Source organism: Cyanistes caeruleus, chromosome 13 (assembly GCF_971803275.1).
Source record: "Cyanistes caeruleus chromosome 13, bCyaCae1.hap1.1, whole genome shotgun sequence".
NCBI lineage: Eukaryota > Metazoa > Chordata > Aves > Passeriformes > Paridae > Cyanistes > Cyanistes caeruleus.
In genome coordinates this window covers 7,962,508-7,981,920 of record NC_141713.1, presented here as the reverse complement: position 1 = coordinate 7,981,920, position 19,413 = coordinate 7,962,508, and the positions used below count along the sequence as shown (strand labels likewise).

Sequence of the window (19,413 nt, the reverse complement as noted above, 5' to 3'; positions counted from 1 at the left end):
AGTTTTTCAGAAGAGGGATGGGGGGAAGCGAGCTTAATATACTGAAAAATTAAAAATTTAGGGGCAGGATAAAACTAATTGAATCTTGTGTTAAATTATACCACTGCAGGGATGCCAGTGCAATTTTATCATTCATACTTAGTCTAATAAAACTCTCAGACCTTTAATTTATCTCCACTCCAGCACCATCCTGCATCATGAAAGGGTTTTGCCACGGAGCAGAGGTCAGGCTGAAGAGCACCACAAGCTGTAAATACAGCAACTGGCTTCAGCTGCTTCCCTTGTGGGACTGACATCAGGATGCTCTTTTCCAAGGATAAATCAGAGCTAAACACAGCACCTGAGAGCTCACTTGCTTTTGTGTTCTGTACAACTGTTTTGCCCTCAAAAGTGGGTATAAAACTACGCAAAGCAAGGGTGGGGAGGTCTCAGCTGGGCTTTGCCTCCAGCAGTGTCCCCCACAGGGATAATTCAGAGCTTCTGTGGTTGTTACTCAGGTTGTTACAAGAGGACAGGAGAATGGCTTTTCTTTCTCCAAAGCCGTGGTCCATCCCCTAGCTCAGAAAGGTGTTTAAGACATCTTCAGGATTTAGGCAGCTTCCTCAGCTCACTCCCAAATTATTTGTAAAAGGGCAGGGCTGTGTACCAAGCAGTTGCCACATCTGACCCCAGGAGACAGAGCAGATAGTGCTGGAGCTTGCATTGCCTGCAAAACATGCTGTACTTTAGTCCTCAGGTCTGTAGGGATCTGTGATGGATATTTAGCACATCTTCTGGGCTAGAGACTTATTGCACAGTTGCCTGAGCTCAGTGTGCCAGTGTTCCACATTAGCCCCTTGCCCCAGTACTCATTTGAAGCCCTGTTTTGAGTTGATTGTCCCAAGATGGGAACTCAGCAAGTTCTGGAAGATCTGTGTGGCTCCACCTGCCTGAGAGCAAGGGTGGATTTTGATTTCACATGAAGTTGCTCAGTGAAAACTTCCTACTCCACACCTATTTCCCAGCAGGTTTCACTGGACCTTGCACTTGAAGGAGCAGTGATCCCTGCCTGCCACCCACCCCACTCAACACTCAAGCTCAGTCTGTGCACCAGTCCCCCCAAAACAGGCAGGGTAAAATTTCCACAGTGCCTTTTAAGAGAGTTTCAAATTTAAAAAGCCAACAAGAAAATGAACAGCTGACTAAACTGTTGCATGGTTTTGAGGAATTATTAATTTCCCTTATTGGTACAAGCTGTGCATTCATAAACAGCTCAGAGCCTCACCAGACTCCTGCCAGACAGAATCATTTTAGCTGGAAGATGAGAAACTGCAAAAGTTCAAGGTTGCCACAACAGCAATCAAGCTTTAGTTCAGGAAAAGCTATAAACAAATAAGCAAAAAACCTCCCAGCCTCAAGATGCTGGAGATTCAATTCCATCTTTCAGAGCTGGGCACATGAGATGCCCTGGAGGTGGGATGGGATCTGTGGGAGCTCTGCAGTCCCAAAATTGCACAGGAACACAGGGCTTTAGTGCCCCTGGGGTAGAAGGACCCACCAGGCACCAAAGGGTACCCTGAAGACATCAATAATTTCTTTGCTGCAAAGATGCCCTTCAGGTAGTTCTTACAACTTTTAACCTATCTCAGGATGAAAAAGACCATTGGAGCATCTTCCCCAGGCTGAGAAAAACAACACAACTACTCTGTCCTGCTGCCTCTGGCAGTGGTACCTCGGACAGCAACCTGTAGAGCTGCACTGAGTAGGTACATATGGTCAGGGACCACCTTCAAAACACAGCAGCTTTAATTACTCTTGCTCCCGTGCTAGACATATGGCATTTCACCTTCAGTTTAAATGCCATCAGCTTCTATTCCCATATTGTTCCTTTCCAAAACTTGTCCTTTCTCCCCACTTTAATATTTTAAGCTGCAATGGAAGTAGATTTTTTCAAAGGAAAAGTTTGTAGCCAAGCAAATATGTCCGTGTCAGAAGATGAATGACTATGCAGCTAAAGCAGTGATGTTTTCAGGATTAATCTTGACTAAATATTTCATTTCTTCATTTTGAATTATGAACATCTTTTTACATAAGTACTGATAGAGTTTATAGATCATTCCCAAAAGGAAATTTTGATTAAAAATCTAGAAAAACCACTTGAGGAAGTACTTCAGTCTTATCTGAAGGACAATTTTTGCCACCTACTGAAGAGCCTATGATAATATGATAGGTCACTTATTTTTATAGAGTTTTTATTTTAGCCAAAAAAGGACTATCATAAGTCTTGTGCTACTTTGCTATTGTTGGATTAATATAATGAAAGCTTTGCTTGAGTCTAAAACCATTAGGCATTGTCAGAGAGTATCTGGGACTCAGCACTCTGAAAGGATTTGGCACCATATGCACCTCCTTGTGCTGTGGGATTCATTGAGAGCTGTCAATACACATTTCCTTCAGGAAATCAGAAAGCATAAGAAACCCGTGGCAGATAAGATGCAAGACTGATGAGCTGCAATCAGTATAAATTAGCACCTGCAAAGGATAAATCCAATGCACAAGGAAAAAAAAATATCTGTTATGACTATCAGAAAAATTCCAGGTGCAACATGAACTTGAGGAAGTCACAAGGTTGTTATTTACAGCTAGACCTCTTCAGCAGCTGGAGTTTTGCAAAGCAAAAAACAGAAACAAAACAAAACAAAACCAAAGCTACTAAGATCTTAGACACCCTGAAGATGGGTGTACACCCATCAGGGCACCAACCTTCCCAGCTTATGTTAATTAATCGATCAGAACTCCTGGAAACGCTCAGGCCCCAGCTGGGAGGTGCTGGAGGGCTGGCTGGACAGGGGGAAGTGTTGGATCTGCCAGAGGAACAATTCTGCAGGAGGTTATTTACATGTTCTGTAGGAACAGAGTCCATTTTCCCCCATGCATGGCAGTGTAGCCAGGACAGAACCCCAGAGTGAGCAGGAAAAGTTTTCACAGACCAAGCAGATGAGATATTCATGTCAAGGACAAGCACAGCCCGGTGTAACCAGGCTCCCCAGCAGGTCACATAAACCATCTAAGTGACAAATTTCATTTATGGCTCCTTGTTCTTACTACACCTGCAAAATCCAGATACAGCGCTTCTTAACTAGGAGATAAGTACCATTAATTACCTGCAGGCCCGAGGATATCTCCTTTCACTGCTCACCCACTCCCAAGTGCTGTGATAAACCCTGAGTTCCCTCTTGCAGGGAGAGGGATCCTATCTGCAAAGTGTTAATAGTCTAAAGCCACTTTCAAAATAGCATCTACCAGCTGATAAGTTTATCCTATCTCTCAGCACTTCACAAACAGCAGCTCCAAACATTTTTCCCTGACCAATTTATCAAGATTTATATCAGATTTGGGTTCTCTGCTCCAGCTTGACTTGCCCAATATTTCAGCATTCTGTAATCAAACCCCAAGAGGCCCATGACTCCTGGGCATGACATCTTCTGCTTTTCAAGATGCTCCTGTGCTATGAAATAAAGTAACAGTGCCAGGCAATAAGCAGGAAGAGAATATTTCAAGAATACAAGAGAAATAATTAAAACTCAGCAATTTATTTGGGAACACATATGTGCTTTTGTTGGTAGGAGAATGTCATCCATGCCTTTTTTAATCTTGGGATGCACTGATGTATTGAGACACTTTGTGCTTTTCAGTGCCCTGCATTTCCATCCATTTCCTTCCCTCAAGTGGGGCAGGCTTTCCAATGGATTGTCACCATTTAGTAATTACAAATATAAATGTCACTGCTGTCAAATAATATAACACACCTCACGCATCAGGACACAAGCTGTTTAAAATCGAGCTATTATAGCAAAGCCACCGCTGTGTGAACACGCCTTGATTAAATTCATAGACATTAATCATTTTAAATAAAAACTGAATTTTGTCAAGGCAGCAATGAACTTTCCAGAAGATATAGGGGTGAACTGATGTTTCCAGAAGGCACTGTTCCTCCAGGCATTGCTTTAACACTGGAGCACAGTTGGAGTACATAATGCATAGCTGCAAAAAGCAGTTTTTAAGGCCGAGTTCCATGGAGCAATTTGGGACCACGAAACCCCTGGAAGCTGCAACCCTCAGTATATGGCAACTGCTCACCTGAGCACCAGCAGAGCCACCACAGTCTGGAGTGCTGTCTGCACAGGCACAGCCCCAGCGAGCCGAGACCAGGGTCCGGGGTAATTGGTTTTGCCACGCTGTCAATCCCACCCCCAGGAAGAGATTTCCCTGCCAGCCTGCTCGGTGCCAAGGCACTTTCTATTTTCCAGACTGTCAGTCTCAAATCCTATCAGATTTCAGGCTGCAGAAGATAGATTATCTGGGCAGCATTATGACAGATGCACTGCTGAGGATGTCCACTTACTCAGAGAGAAAAGGGAAAAATTCTCCCCCTGCTCCTTTTCTGTCCGTGTCAGACCCATCTGCCATCCACTGCTGGGTTCATCTTTGTCACGCCTGGAAATGACAGCTCCACCAAAGGGTCTGCACATGCATTAATTAGGCAGAAATGTCGTTTGATGGGAAGATTTAGTTTCTTTATCTTCCCAGAGAAGGGATATCCTGGGAAAGCAATCTATGATTATTCCCCTATATATTAAAGAAGTTATTCTGCATAGGGATCAAATTGCAGTTGCAGAGTGGAGCAGCCACTTGGCACAATGATAGATTGCTGTATCAGTCATACCTGTGAACCTTACTTACAGAAGCACCACCAAAATATTTGAGCTGGCAGCTGTTCCATTGTGAGAGCAAATATAGCTAAAAAGGTTTTCTGTTTTGCAGAATCTCCAACTCTCTTTTTTTTAATAGAAATGCATGTGCAAAACACATCTCTCCTCACTGCCATCCAGCTCCTGCCCATCCCTTTTGATGAAGGGTCTCTTAAGTATGGAGCATGTGCTAAAATACGTAATGTTGCTGTCACTATTCAGTCTACTTATGAGAGTTCAGCTCTGAGATCAAAAGCAGATGAAAGAGGAGAGAAATCTCATTTAGGGTCAGATAATGCTCAGCCCCAGCTTGCTGCATGTCCAGCCAAGTTTCTTATTCCATCACTGAGTCACCTTGCACTTACTGGTTTCCCAGGTGGGACTGAGCCCTGCCCAGTTTGGGGTGAGCAGACACTGGTGCCAGCTACAGGGACAGCAGAAGACCCCCAGGGCCACATGAGAACTGTAGCAGCAAACCAGCATCAGACCAGGCTCAGAGACCCTTCAATTTCGAATGCAAGGAGAGCTCAGTGCCCTCACATGAGCTGAGCACAGCCAATACACAGCCCTGTGCTGCTCCCTCCATCACCCAGCTACAGCTGTACGTGCAGCTGCACAGCAAAAGCAGACTGAGGAACTGATCTGGGCTAAAAAAAGAGGCAACTCCTTGTAAATGAACTCTTAAATTTAGCTTCAGCATTTGCAGCAAAACTCTGCTTGACTGAGGCTGGTGTGCTGGGAGCGAGATGCCTCCTGGCATGGATCACCCACCCCAGCACGCTCAGCTCTTCCCTGGAGATGTGGGATTTCTCTGCTGCCCCAGGACACATCAGCATCATGTACCACAGAGCCTGTGGTGCCCAGCAGCACCTTGCTGTCCCTGGGCTGTCCCCACCAGACAGACAAGATGCATTGCAAGGATGCTCACCTGACTTGAGGTACCAGGCAGCATTATCACACAGTAAAGCCCCTAAATTTTGGGGTTTGCTACTTTTTATAAGCTGAAACATGCATGCATATGTTGCATTTCATTGTTGCCAAAAAGAACCAGACAGGTAAAACACAAAAAGGTAAAGTTTGTTGTAAATGCAAAAGCTAGAGCCCACAGCCCTTGCCCTTCTATCCCTCAAGCCAAGTCAAGCCCATTAACCAGCTCTGCCACTCTTCCACATATAAATGTATAACAGAAGGGAAACTGTGCCAGGATACAGAACATATTTGCCACCCACCAGAGCCAGCACTGCACTTTACACCAGAAAAATCTCTGCTGGGGAGTCACTTCAAACTCAGATCGACATTTGACTCCTCCAGCATCAAGTGAAGCAGCTCTACTGAAAACAGCTTGCACTACCCTCTCTACCTCAACTTGCTGCCTGAAGACCAGAGAAGCTCACCACACAAAAGGAGGTTTAGCTTTCTCACTTGCTTTGCCTGAATACAAGCCCTCCCTACCCCTCAACAAGAGACTGAGCCTCAGACAAAAGCAGCGTTTCCAACCCAAGAGAAACCAGAGCAGACACCCCCTCAGCTTGCCATCCAGGCTCCCAAGAAGTTCCATTTCCCACAACCATGCTCTTCCTTTCCAAAGGCACCTCATCCTCCAAACCACCCTGTCCTGAGCTGGAGAAGAATCTTTTATACTCACGGCCCTTAATGATTTGTCAGATGGTCTGGATTCAGTGCACCAAAAAAACTCATCTTCCCCACCTGAAAGCTTTTACCCCACTATCCTGGATTGCCCTGTGAGGAATGTGTGAGTTTTGTACAAAACATTTGTGTTCCTTCACAGGGGACAGAAAAGAGGTCAACCTAGAGGAAAGGGATGGCACAAATGGAAAAGTTTTTGTATTTTCAGATTTATTTTTTTTTCTTTATGAATAAAGAAAACATTTTCTATGCAGAAGTGTAAAAGTGTTAGGTGCCAAATCAGAAACAAAGCACACAAAGAGTCTTGCTCTGCTCTCCAGCAGTGGAAAAATAAAGTACCCCTGGACTCTTTGTCTCATAAATCACTGGCACAATTGTCCTGTGCAAAAAGCTCCCAGCCAGGTTTGGGGTGGCAGGAAGGGCAGGGCTTGGTGTTGTCACCCAGGGCAGTGGCCAGCAGGGTGGGTTTGCAGCCACAACCTGTGAGAATGAAGCCTCAGACTATGGTGTGCTGTCCTGTCTTTCACTTTTCTGCCTGTTTTTAGTACAGAGCATTAAATTCTTTGCCTTGGCTTCAGAAGCAAGAGCAGATCCCCAGCACTACACACCTGAGAGCACTGGCTGCTGGGTACAGTGTGACATCCCCTGCTCTAATCCACCCATCATGAATGAAATTCAGAGTAACAGCTGTGCTCTACAGTCGAAGGGAACCTTCTTGTGGACCATTGCAGAAACGATTCTCTGCAAAACATGTTTTTTCTTTGCACATGCAGAAGATGAGCTCACTCAGACCACACAGGAGCCCCGACACCCCGGCGTGTGGCCAGCTCGGGGCAGCGGGGTGGGATGCGTGCTCAGCGTGGATGTGCACCTGGATTCTGCCTCCCATGGCAATGCAGGGAGCACAGCATCCTGCTCAGCTCCGTGACCCCTGGAGCAAGAGCAGGAGGAGGGAGCAGTGTGGGGCTCCAGGAGGTACCAAAGCAGTTTTGCTGAAGCCACGGCCGCACACGGCGCGTTAGCGATGGCACAGCACAGACCTGAGCTCCGACCTCCACCAACACCGGCCTTCTGATCGGAATCTGAAACCCTTTAAAAACCCCTTTCACACACCTCAATTATTTTAACCACTTAACCATCACATCCCAGTATTGATTTGAGCACATACAAATTATTTAAGTCAATTGCCTATTAAAATTCATTTTTGGTGAAAGGTCAAACCTGCAAATTGAAACCAGATGCAGTACATTATGCCTATCAGTACTGTGATCTGCACACAAGTTCATTATAATGTTTCTGCAGAAGTCATTTCTCTTGTCAAATTTTGCTCTGTATGCCACTGTGGCTATTAGAAGCTCTATTAATTAAGAGGCCTCTTTACTCTTATTAACAAAGTTTTAAATACTCCAGCCTCAAATAAAGATACGTAAAAAAGCATTAGACTTACCCACCTTATAGCACCTTAAATGCTGCTCCTGAAATTCAGAGAGAAAGGAAAATTAATCCATTTTTTAGTTGGAAGTGCATTTTATTCAGTTACAGAAGATCTGAGGAGCTTTTAGACTCCCTGCAGTGAATAACAGTGACAAGTAGCACCCTTCCCCTGAAGCCACCAGCAACATCCCTGCATCCAGGACTGTGTTGTTTGTAAAGTGCAGTGACTTCTGGGCAGCTCTAAATCCACTTGAAGTCCATCAAGAGAAAAAGGCCACAGGAATGGCCTCTCTGTGTCACCTTGAAGCCTCCATCAGCTCCTGATGAAAGGCAGCAGAAGTACAGCAAACCTCACAGCAGCTTCTAAGTGTTTACACTGCTCTCCTCCTCAGCAGCCAGAGCTGGGAAATCCCAGCCTGACTTGATTTGGGTTGCATGTGGTTTTAAGTTCCTAGAAAAATAAAGGCCAGTTGCTCGTGTCTTGCTCTGCCACTGCTTGCATGAGCCTTGCCCCAACACACACTGCTCTTTGTGCCTTTCTTGATGTACAACAGCTTATGCAGCAGAGGGGGAGCTGGAACACAGAGGGGAATGTGGCATTTTCTCCCAGAGTCTCAGAAGTGTTTTGTTTTCCTTGAGAGTGACTCTGTAACTGCTGTCCCAGGAGAAAAATTAGTTTTCTTCCAAAGTAAAGAATTTGAAAGGAAAGCTGCTATTCCAGTGGGAAAATGATGGCCTTCCTCCTGGGAAAGCTGAAAACAAACCAAAATGGAAATTTTCATTTCATTTTAAAATGCCAGCTTGAAATAGGGCATTTACATTTCTGCCCTCCAATAGCTGTCATGTTTTTCCTATTAAGATGTTTGTAAAAAGATTGTGTGTTGGTAGAAGGAGGGGATGTTTGATACTTCTGATAGGGAAAGCTGATCTCTGACCATCTCTAAACATCTGAAAGTGTTTTGAGCTCTTTGCAGCCTACACTGACATTTCAGAGTGTTGAAAGTTGCACAGATCAAGTCAACAAATTTCAAGCATCTTATGAGTAATTCAGTTCATAGAACCTCTCCTAGCCCAGGAAATCACTTCACTTGCACATTACACCAAAACAGACCAAGGCTGTACTTTAATTACTGCTTCTTCCTTAGTTCTTCCAAGAGTTCCTAACAACTCTTTAAGACAATCACCAGGGAAATGGAACAGAAGAGCCAAGAGAAGAGGAGCTGTTCTCAGTGCCAAGCACATTCAGCAGTTCAGCAGACACACACAGACACATCTTTTCTTTGCCAAAAATTAAAACTTCTCTTCTTAAAGTTCTCATAATTTTCTTGTAAAAATATTTTTTCAGTGGAGCTCTGTGAAATCTGTCCTATTTCCTTATACTGTATTTGCTGGAACAAGAAGCCTGCAAGTCCCCAGCGGGTCACCCCAGAAGTCAATGCCTTAGGATTTTAGCTTTTGTATTTTTCAAATCCTGTACTGTTTTAGGGTATAACTCTAAAATCCATATAGAGTGTTAGTTAACTGTCTCCACATTTTGGTCAGACAAAACAATCCCTCTAGGCCTGATCCTGATCAAAGTGAGTGGGAGCTTGTGGGTGTCCCAGGGAGGGGGCATGGGTGGGTGCAGCCAGAGCAGATGTCTCTCTGCTCATGGGAAATGAGGTGTCTCCTCCCCTGAAACTGGCATCGTTGTGTGAGCAACCACACAAAAGGGGCCGAGGATGGGGAAAGGCATCAAAAGCAAGAGTCCTGTTTGAGGAGACACAGTGGTGGTCCTGCTTGGGCTGGGCTTAACTCATCTCTCTCTAAAGTTACCTAAAGATGACTCTGTGGACACAGCCCCCCTGGGAAGGGCCAGTGGAAGGGATCAAGCTGCAGTCTCAGAGCCCATCACGCTCTCAGCGGCAGAGGTGGTCTGCAGGCAGGGCAGGGCCTCTCTTGCAGTGGGAATCGTGACACAGGCACAATCCTGCTGGGAAGAGAGTGCTGTGGCCAGGCCAGCAGCACTGGCAGATGGTGAGGATCTTCCATCTCAGCAGAAGCTGCAGGGCTCTCTCAGGAGGAGGGGAGGCTGGACACCTGCTCTTCCCATCACACATGGCTCTGTGCAAGCAAAGGGATGATCCACGTGCAGGACACGTGCTGCCCAGGGTGTCCCAGCTGTGGCTGCTGAGCCCATGGCAAGAGTTCTGCAGGGCCATGGCTTTTGGAGGCCCCCAGTGGGGTTTGAAACTGCTCCATTTAGTCAGAAGAAATCATGGCAAGGGCCAGTGCTGTGGGGCTATGTAATCCAGGAATTAAATAACAAATTCCAGTATCATCTCTCCACCTCCCTTCCTCACTTTCTTGGAAAAAGGATGAGATAAGTAAGAATGCAGCTCTGGGCAGGACTTCACAGTCCATGGCAGGCAGGTATGGGCTCTCTGAACACAATTCACAGAGGGGAGGCATCTCAGAGCAGCTTCCAAATGACCATCAAGGAGTTCTCACAATTTGGCTGAGCTCATCCCAGTACCTGTGTGAGGCAGTCCCCGGGCAGGGTGCACAGCTGATGCAGAACTGATGCTACACTTGATCTCAGCTGAAAGGCCATTACAGAGAAATCAGAAGAGACTGGCTAAAAGCAATTTATGGGGTTACAAAATGATGTATTACATGCACCGTGGCTCCAGGTTTGCAGTAATTTAGGCTGGTATTGATTGAGGAGAGACTGGGGCATATTCCACCACCTTTTTAATTTCAGTCTGATTTGGCCACTACTTGCAGGTCAGCAGGCAATTTGATGAGACAAAAACAAACGAAGCATTAGAGAAGCCTAAATCACAGGCTTTTAGAAGTACCTTGTAAATAACTTTTAAGGCTGAACAAGGAGAACAAAATGAAAGAATTGGCTATTAAGGAAATCAAGACTGAAGTTTCAGGCTCAGAAAAATGGTTTCATGGCACAGCTACGAAAGAATATCACTCACACCTACCATCATTGCCTGCCTGCATTTTCCCAAACAAATATGCTGTCTTTTCCCTCATATTACGGTGCTAATTCTGACTCAATGTGTACTGATTAAATTATATCAAAATAAAGACAAAGTTCATACAGTTTCTTACAGAGGCCTCTAATGATATTATTCCAACAATGAGATGGATGACTTGGTAGAATTCCAGATTATTCAAACCGTGTAAAGGTGGAGTAGTGTCTCTGAACTCCAAGGAAAGGGACAGGCTGTAAATCCTAGTGTAAAACTCCTGTAAGGGTAAACCTGAGATGTTTTTCTCCTGGAGGTAGTGGTTACAGTATTAGTACATGGAAGGGCACCCATCAGTACATGAGGTGGGGAAATTGCCCAGTGACTTCCATCAGGGAAGAAAACTTGTCACATACCATGTGATATTAAGGAGAAAAACCACAGGCAGAGGAAGTGGGAGGAAAATGTTATTTAATTCTCCATTATTTCTTTTTTATGCTAGGGTTGAAGTGGTCCCCTCCTCACAAAATTGCATTAAAGTTTATGAAATCCCAGATCCTTTTCCTTTTCCCTCCTAGGAATGTGCCCTGTAACTTACCAGGCACACAGAGTGAGAGGGTGGTGAAGGAGGCTCATGGTAAAAGGGAGAATTGTTCCAAACCACAGAATGTATCCAGCTGCAATTGCCTGAATTCAGCCCTGAGCTCACCTCTGCTGTGTTTGCATATTGATGTTGTGCAGGACATGGGCAAAGGTCTAAGCAAAGCAGATCGATTATGTCACTTACACCAGCCATCAGGTGTGGATATAAATGGATTTTCTGAGTCTGCTGTGACTATCAAAAGCTTGAACTCTGATGTGCACAGGTAAAGAGAGACACAGGAATCTCTGATTGGAGTAATTAGCACTTTCCTGCAGAAGGCTTCTCTGATCTCTAATTGCATGTTCATTTCAGTCTTTTAATAGCGCACTTGTGAGGCGCTTTTCCACTTGCTGCAGGTAAAGGGAGACATGACCTCGCATTGCACATGCTGATAGAGCAGATGTGATGTCCAGACTTGCTGAAGCTTGGGAGGGAGCTGGAAAAATCTCTGAATTTACTTCAAACCAAGCAACTTCTGAGGACCCAGTTCTTTATTTCTGGCTAGCAGGGAGTTTGTTCAAATGGCATCCCAGGCAGCATGGAGTCCCACTTCATGGTCTATCTCATAATAAAATCAAGTTGAGTGGTGTGAGGAAGGATAGCATCTCCATCCATGGGCCTGTGGGAAATGATAACCTGCTCCCAAATATATACAAGTGTTGGGAAGGCCAGTCAGACTCAAATGGACTCTCACAGACAACACAGAAAGTGCAGAGCTCAGCTGCCATTGAACCTGATTCCACCCTTCTAATAATTCATTCACAACCAAATGAAACCACCTGAGCATCTTCTTCTTCTGTCTCAATTCCACAAGTCAAACACCTCAAAAGTTATTGGCAGTTTTAATTAAAACTAGCTTTGAGACACAGAGCAACCTATAATGGTTATGGCTTATTCTAGATAATACTGTAATAACCCTCTCTCATATTAAATATAGCAGCAATATTGTTCACCAGAGATGAGGACATTAGCACAAATAATCAGCCTCACTGTTGGGGGAGGGCACTGAAGCCAAGAGGGGTGTCTAAAATGATTGCATAAAACACATTTGCTCCTGAAAAAGAGACACCCTGCAGCTCCCTGGCCTCATCAGCATCCTTCCCAGAAGCCCCTGAATTTCCAGAAGATTTAGTTCAAACCCCCCATACCATCTCAGCAATGTGCTGCCAGTGGGAGGCCACTTCCAGGTTCCTGCCCCTGCCTGGGCACTGGCTGCACTGTCTCATTCACAGGAGCCACTTGTCACCAGGGTGTAGCAGGGAGGGCTGTGGGCTCAGTGACTGCAGGGGTGGTCACAATTTCAGCCCCATTCAGCTTTTCTGGCCCTGGGCTCTGCCCGAGGGGCTGCAGCAAACGCAGGGCTGGGCTCAGAGAGCTCTGATGTGGAGACACACAGAGTGATGGCTGTGCTGCTGCATCTCAGAGCTGCTGTGGTGCTCCAGCAAAGGGGCTGGGGCTGCAGAGAGCCATGGCAGACTGTCACACCCTTCTTCTGAAGCTGTGAAGCCCAATGGCTCTGCAAATGCAGCCCTGATGCAATGCCTGGGGGACACATGGAGGCACCTGCCTTCTGCTCACCTACAAATCCTCAGCATGGCTGCAGTTAACTCAAGTTCCCTCCTGTTGATCTAAACAGGAATTTTTTTATTTTTGTTTTTTCTATGGTGTAAATCCACTGAAGTCAGCTCATTCAAGGAAGCCACACAAGGAGTGAACCTGGCCTGGGGCAGTTTGTGTCACAAACTCAGGTGTACATTGAATTTTCCCCATGGCCCTTGCAGCTGCAGCACAGCGCAGTTTTAAGGGGCAGTGGGAAATTTAATTGTTTCTTCACATGCATGACAGCCAAATCTTCAGTGCATTTTCTAGAGAGATACCTAGGATTCATCTGAAAATCTCAAGACATTGTGATTTGATTTGATTTGATTTGATTTGATTTGATTTGATTTGATTTGAAGGAGGCCTTTGGGGACAGTGAAAACAGTCCATTTGAGGAAACTAGTTGAGTATGTGAGGAAAAGGCACCCAAAATCATTATTTTCTTTTGCAAACACATCTCTTCTTTCCTACAGTACTGAGGATATGCATGAAAACACTGAAACAAGTTTTGCTCAAAAGACCATTTCAGTGAAAAGGATTGTCATTTTTTAAACTAATGAAACAAAATGCAGCAGTATTTCTCCTTTGAGAAAAATAAAAAAAAAAAAAAAGAAACCTTCTTCCTAACTGTTCTTCTTCCTTTTTCACCCTGTGTGTGTAATTAGATAATAAAGACAAGTGAAAAAACACTGGGGTTGTATTAAAAATCTGAAAACCACAGGTTTTTTTACAAACTTCTTGGGGAAATGTTTAGCTTTCTGACAGATGATACAAACCTTACTTATAGAACCATAAGCTCCTGCTAACTTGAAATCCCTTACATATGAAATGCACTTCAGTGGCCATTCTGCTCAGGAACAGTTCATCCTTGGGAAAATATTATTGCTGGAATGCTACGTGAGTCCACAGCTTAGAGCTGGAGGATGCATTTAAATTCTCTAAAGAGGCTTTAGGAATTCATAACAGCACTTGATCTACCTTTGGGGGAGGGAATATGAGGGGTTTTGTGCTGCAGCAGCTGAAAACATTAATTGGCTGATCTTTTCACCAACAATTCATTGTATTTCATTACGTGCCTTTTATGTGTCTGTTGTGTTGCCCCAGTGCCTTGCTAAATATTTCCTAGCTGCAGCATGGCATCTTTGAAAGAGGGAGAGGGGCTCCAGCCACTGCTCTGTTCCCAGAGAATGAAAGCAAAGTCAAAATTAAATGAGAAAACAACTGTCACCACAATGATAATCAAACTGCAGGCTGCATTAGCATTTTTCCTCCAGAAGCTCTGGTATGAGGCAACAAGATGCATGTCTTTCCACAATATAATTATGCTGTAATGAGACTGTCTTAATGTGTTCAGAAAGAAAAACTGCTGTTAAGGCTGACTGAATGGAAGTACAAAAGCAGAACAGGTAGCCTAGATGGCAGCTAGGCTTTATAATTTCTTCCCCAGTCTGGAAGATTAGGATTAGTGTGATCATAGCGAGATGCAAGTGCAAAATCCAGATCTGGATTTCAGGTTTTCCCTCACAAGGTGGAGAATATACAGAGTAAGGCTTCTGATTCAGATTCATTTTGTAAAGGAAATGTGTAAGTCTCTATCTGTTCACTCTGGTTCCAATAAGTAAATAACTTCAGCCTCTCTGATCCCTGAGGAATGATGATTTACAACACTGGTAATGTGCACTGAAGAAAAATACAACTTGCTCCTGAAAACCACTGATTAAAGTGATCATAGCAAAGCCAAATAACTCACGGCTTCCTCCTTTTATCACTCATAGCTGCCTTACCCCTTGTTACTCCACTCTGCAGCACTGACTCTGATTTAATCTGCTCGAAGGGGGCTTGTCTGCAATGCTGATCAACACAATCCAGCCTTTGCAAACACTTGCCAGTGCCAAGGGACCTTCTGATAATGCTTTTAGCAGAAATAACTTTAAGAAAATGAATTGCTAAAATATGAACTTCTAGAGAGACGGGACCAGGAGAAAAAATTACAAAACCATAATAGGCACTGCCTGCTCACTGGGAAGCACGAAGGATACAAGTTATTGAACCAGGAGGGAAGTAGAGCCTGGCAGATCTGTTTAGTCCTGTCTCATCCACCATCACTGCCTCAGTTTCTGCCAGGACTCTGTCACAGGGGAGTTCCATAAAGAGCAAAAGCTACTAGTGATGGAACTGAACATTCTGCTCCCATTTAGGGCAATCGCAATTATTTGTTCTGGTTTGTATCCCTGGTGCTCCTGGTGCCCCTCTGCACTGTCCAAGGAATTGGATGTAATGCTCTTCTCATTTCCTTCTGTATGTTATAGCCTTCAAAGAGAGAAGGGACCCAAATGCAGAATGTGTGGGAAACACTTCAGGAACCCAGTCCATTTCATTTCTAGAAACTGAGAATCACAGGGAATCTGAGTGAGAAGGAATTCAGGAGTGCCCCCTGTCCTAGTTAATTTCTCTGGCCAGGAGAGATCCTTCCACTGAAGGATGCTGCATGACTCCCCAGAAATCCACACTTATGCTGCCTCCACAACCAGTGCAGATTTCCCCTCACCTCTAACCTGGACCCACTGCTAAGGTCCTCCATGGACACTGCAGCCTGTTTAATCTCCCTACATCTCCTTTACACACACACGTGGCTTCTGAGTCCCTCCATGAAACCCACATCCTTTCCTGAAGGGCTCTTCCATCTCCCAGAGACCCAGCAAGCTGGAGGCTGGAACGTGACCTGTTCAGATTTGAAGCAGGGTGAAAATTCAAACAGCACAGGTAGTTTAACAACTGTGACAATTGACCAGAGGCTGTGCTGGCGTCAGTGATGGGCAGTTTAAAATTAGGATGCCGGATGTTTGTAAATGATTGCTGTGTTTCAAAAAGGAATAATTCAGAAACATCCTCCACTTAGTGTTTACCCTGTATTACTGTGCTATATTATCCTATAATTGGTTGTTAGGTCAGGATTGCAACCTAGCAGGTTCCTCTTCCTTGTCTAATTAGTTTATCTTCCTCATTGCTCAGTGCAGGACTTGTTTTTCCCCTACAGATCTCCTTTTCCTGTGAACACCCTCTCAACAACACAAATTTATTCCGTCTCCCTCTGACAATCCAGCCCTTCACATGCAGAAGAGCTGCTGTTCACTCGAGCGGGCTGACCTGAAGCTTCTAACAAAACGAGCTGTTCAGTCTGACGAGCTTGAGGCAGTGGAAGTGTTTCAAACTTGGCAGCACAGCCAATTCACTACTCAGACACTGTACATTTCCCTCCTGTCTGATCTGCAGCCCTGCAGTGACATGAGTCATTCTCCTTCCCCTTCTCTTAAACCATGGACTTTCCTGGGGCCGAGCCAGCACATGGCCCTGCACAGAGGTGTGCCACGTGAAGACCTGGTCCCGCCAGGACAAATCCTCCCCTACGGCACAACGAGTCTGCTCCTCTACACCCCAGGCCCAGCACTTGGCTTGTGTAGGGTGTGAGTTCCTCAGAGCACAAGCACTGTCTGTCTTGAGCTGCGTGGAGTGCCTGTAAATCCACGGGGCAAGAGCCAAAACACAGCATCACCCTCATCGTTGTGCAAATCTCTTATCTCTTGAGCATCCTCAGCTAAGCTCAGCCAGCCTCATCCTGTATCTTGGCCTTGAGTACGTGGCTCATTTCTCATCCCAGCCAATTGTCCTGCTCTTGCAAAATCTGGTATCAAGGCCAGCAGAACCTGGCTCCCCATGTGAAACCACACATGGTTATTGTACCAGGTCTTAGACAGAGCAGTACAAGAAACACTGGACACCATCAAACTGGAAGAGAAACAGGGACAGACTGGAAGGGTTTGCAGAAGCCCCAAATTAAACCAGACTGAGATGCCTGGCATAATGCATTATGGAAGATTAAAAGAGTTGATCTGCATGGCTTGGCTGAACAGCACAATCCAACAGCGACAGCCTGGACTCAGAGGATGATGAGGCTCCCTGGTACAGGGAACTGGCATTAGAGGTAATGAGGTGACACTAGTTTGGACAATGAGAGCTATTTCAGAAATTAGGAATGGGATGCAGTACATGGTCTACCTATATCTAGACACAAATCAGTGGAGCAGGGGAGGCAGCTTGACCTTCCCTTGCTATTTCCAGAGCAAACCAAGCAAACACTTGCAGGGACTGTCCTGCCCAGGCACCACTGCATTTCCCACAGTGTCTTGCAGGGACATTATTTCCCCCAGACAGGACACAGAGGTCTTTGCAGCTTCCCCCTCAGGATGGCTTCAGGTTGATGTGGTGAGACACTACAGGGTATGTGGATTGTTGTGTTAAAACTGGGAACACAGGCAACAAGGAGTGCAGATCCCAGAGCACACAGCACTTCAGCTCTTCCGAGGACCACACTCCTTCCAACAGACACAGACGTGGCTTACCCAAACAGCCCAAACTTTTGCTGGCCCCAGGAGTGGGAGAATCAGATCAGATCAGCCTCTGATTTCCTCTGCCTTCACAGCACAAGCAAGTATGCAAAGAAGTAAGATGACATTTGGCTTCTTGCAGAGAACAGCAGATAATTTAGCAAGATTGAACAACAGTCTCGTCTCCCTTATGGCTCAGCAAAACCATCTCCGCCCGGCTGGGCAGGGACCTGTCTGTGCTGGAATGATGCTGCTCGAGCGCCTCTCTGTGGATCTGAGCTCCTCTTCCTCCCTCACAGCCTTCTCTATCCATCAACTCATCTTTCACCTTTCTTTTACTTTTTTAAAATACAGAGCCAAATTATACCCTGAGCACCTCTGAGTTCACTGCACTTGGCAGTGAGCTAGGGGCTGGCCCAGCCAAAATTCACAGTTTTATCTTTTGATGGTGAGATACATACATATATATATGATGCTATTCAAGGCCTTTCTATAGTTTCCAGCAGCAGAACAGCTGAAATTGGAACAGACCTGCAGCTGCCTAGGGCTCACAGAGTGACCAGGAATGAAAGTGTAGCTGCCAAGGGCATTGTCTTTGAACAAGCAGGCAGGTGCCTGTGTTTGTCTCCAGAACATTCTGTGGAGCTCAGCACACAGCTCCATCACCAACACACATGTCAGCACACTGATCATGCCAATTTTTCTGTATCCCTCGAAGAAGCAGGAAACAAATGGTCCCCTGCTGAAATCATGAGTTTAAACAAAGGCTCTTCATCAGCCTCCTGCAGCTGCTTGTTGTTTTCCTTTCTCTGTGGAGCCTGCCAGCTCCTGGTTATCTTGGCCAAGCACATGATTAGAATCTTAGAGCAAATTCTAACTGCAAACAAACAAGTACATCTTGGGAGGAATACGCACAAACTGGTGGATGCACAGTACATCTAAATGTTCAGCAGATCCTGTCCTGCCTCTTCTGGTGCCAGGCAAGCCCTTCTCCTCTTCTGGATGGAAAGCAGATGGGATAGGATTAATGGCACAGATCCCCAGGACCTTTATATTTGCAAGAATAGCAAGAACTATACCCAGTGCTGTTCAAGGGGACACATATTAGCTGTGCTGGCTTTCTGCAGCATGGGAAGCAATGTAGGAATAGGAATTCCTGCCCTGAGTAATCCCCTATGCCTGGCTATGGCAGAAGGTTCTATTGTTTCTCAAAGTACCATAAAAACAAAATAACTAAACTCTATGGCCACCACAGCAAGAGCAGAAGGAAGGATCAAGGACTGCTCCTTGTTCACTTGGGTGCTGACCCAGGTGGCTCAGTTTGAACAGGCACTGAGGGTGGTTTGGGCTCACCCGCCTGACTTTGCACTGAGGCAGATGGCAAGAGCTCACACAGCCCAGTCCCAATATCCGTAACAATCAGATGAGCTGTGAAGCTGTAATCTGTGGCAGATGGAAAATGACAGCACAAAAGCTTTTACTACAGCCCTCAGAGCCTTCACAAAGGTAGCAAATAGGAAGGTTCAATTCAAATAGCTTGTCCTCCTCCAGAGCAAAGCCAGGCATCTGAGACTGTGAAACAAATGGAATGCTTCTCCCTTTTCCTACCTCCCCAACAGATTGGCTGGCTTTACTTCCAGAGGATGAGCTGAAATCTCTCATCAAAACTCAGCCCAAAACAAGACAACTTGCTGTGAAAAACTGAAATGGGATCTTGGCATGGGAGCATCTACACAGCACAGCCTGTGCCGAGTCCCTGGCACCCTGCATTGGTGCTCTCTTGAGCTTTTTGGGAGGCACTAGAGGGAGACCTGAGGGAGGGGAAAAGTGTCCCCCTTACACACAGATTGGAGTAGTTCTTGGGAGATTTTTCAGATTCTTTGGGGGTTAGGCAGTCATCCTGGAAGCTTGATCAGTTGTAAAATGGCTGAAGTTTTCTCATGGGCTTTCCATGTTGCAATTCTTAAGCATTCTTGTCCCAAAACTGCCTGCTTTGGAGTCAAGAGAAACAA

At 45.5% G+C, this 19,413-nt stretch overlaps 1 long non-coding RNA gene across 2 annotated transcripts in view; it reads right to left on the bottom strand.

Annotated features, from left to right (window-relative positions):
* The window catches only part of LOC111934049 (uncharacterized), a 38,069-nt gene extending 19,550 nt beyond the window's left edge, over positions 1 to 18,519 (bottom strand). Inside the window, exons 1-2 of one of the 2 annotated variants that reach the window (XR_015275985.1) lie at positions 18,317 to 18,519; positions 7,829 to 7,852 (exon numbers count right to left, since the gene is read on the bottom strand). This is a non-coding gene — a long non-coding RNA (uncharacterized LOC111934049). Of the gene's footprint in view, positions 1 to 7,828; positions 7,853 to 9,626; positions 9,708 to 18,316 lie in introns of those variants that run through there. The other variant, XR_002866986.2, reaches the window with a different exon arrangement.
* Positions 18,520 to 19,413: the final 894 nt, after the last annotated feature.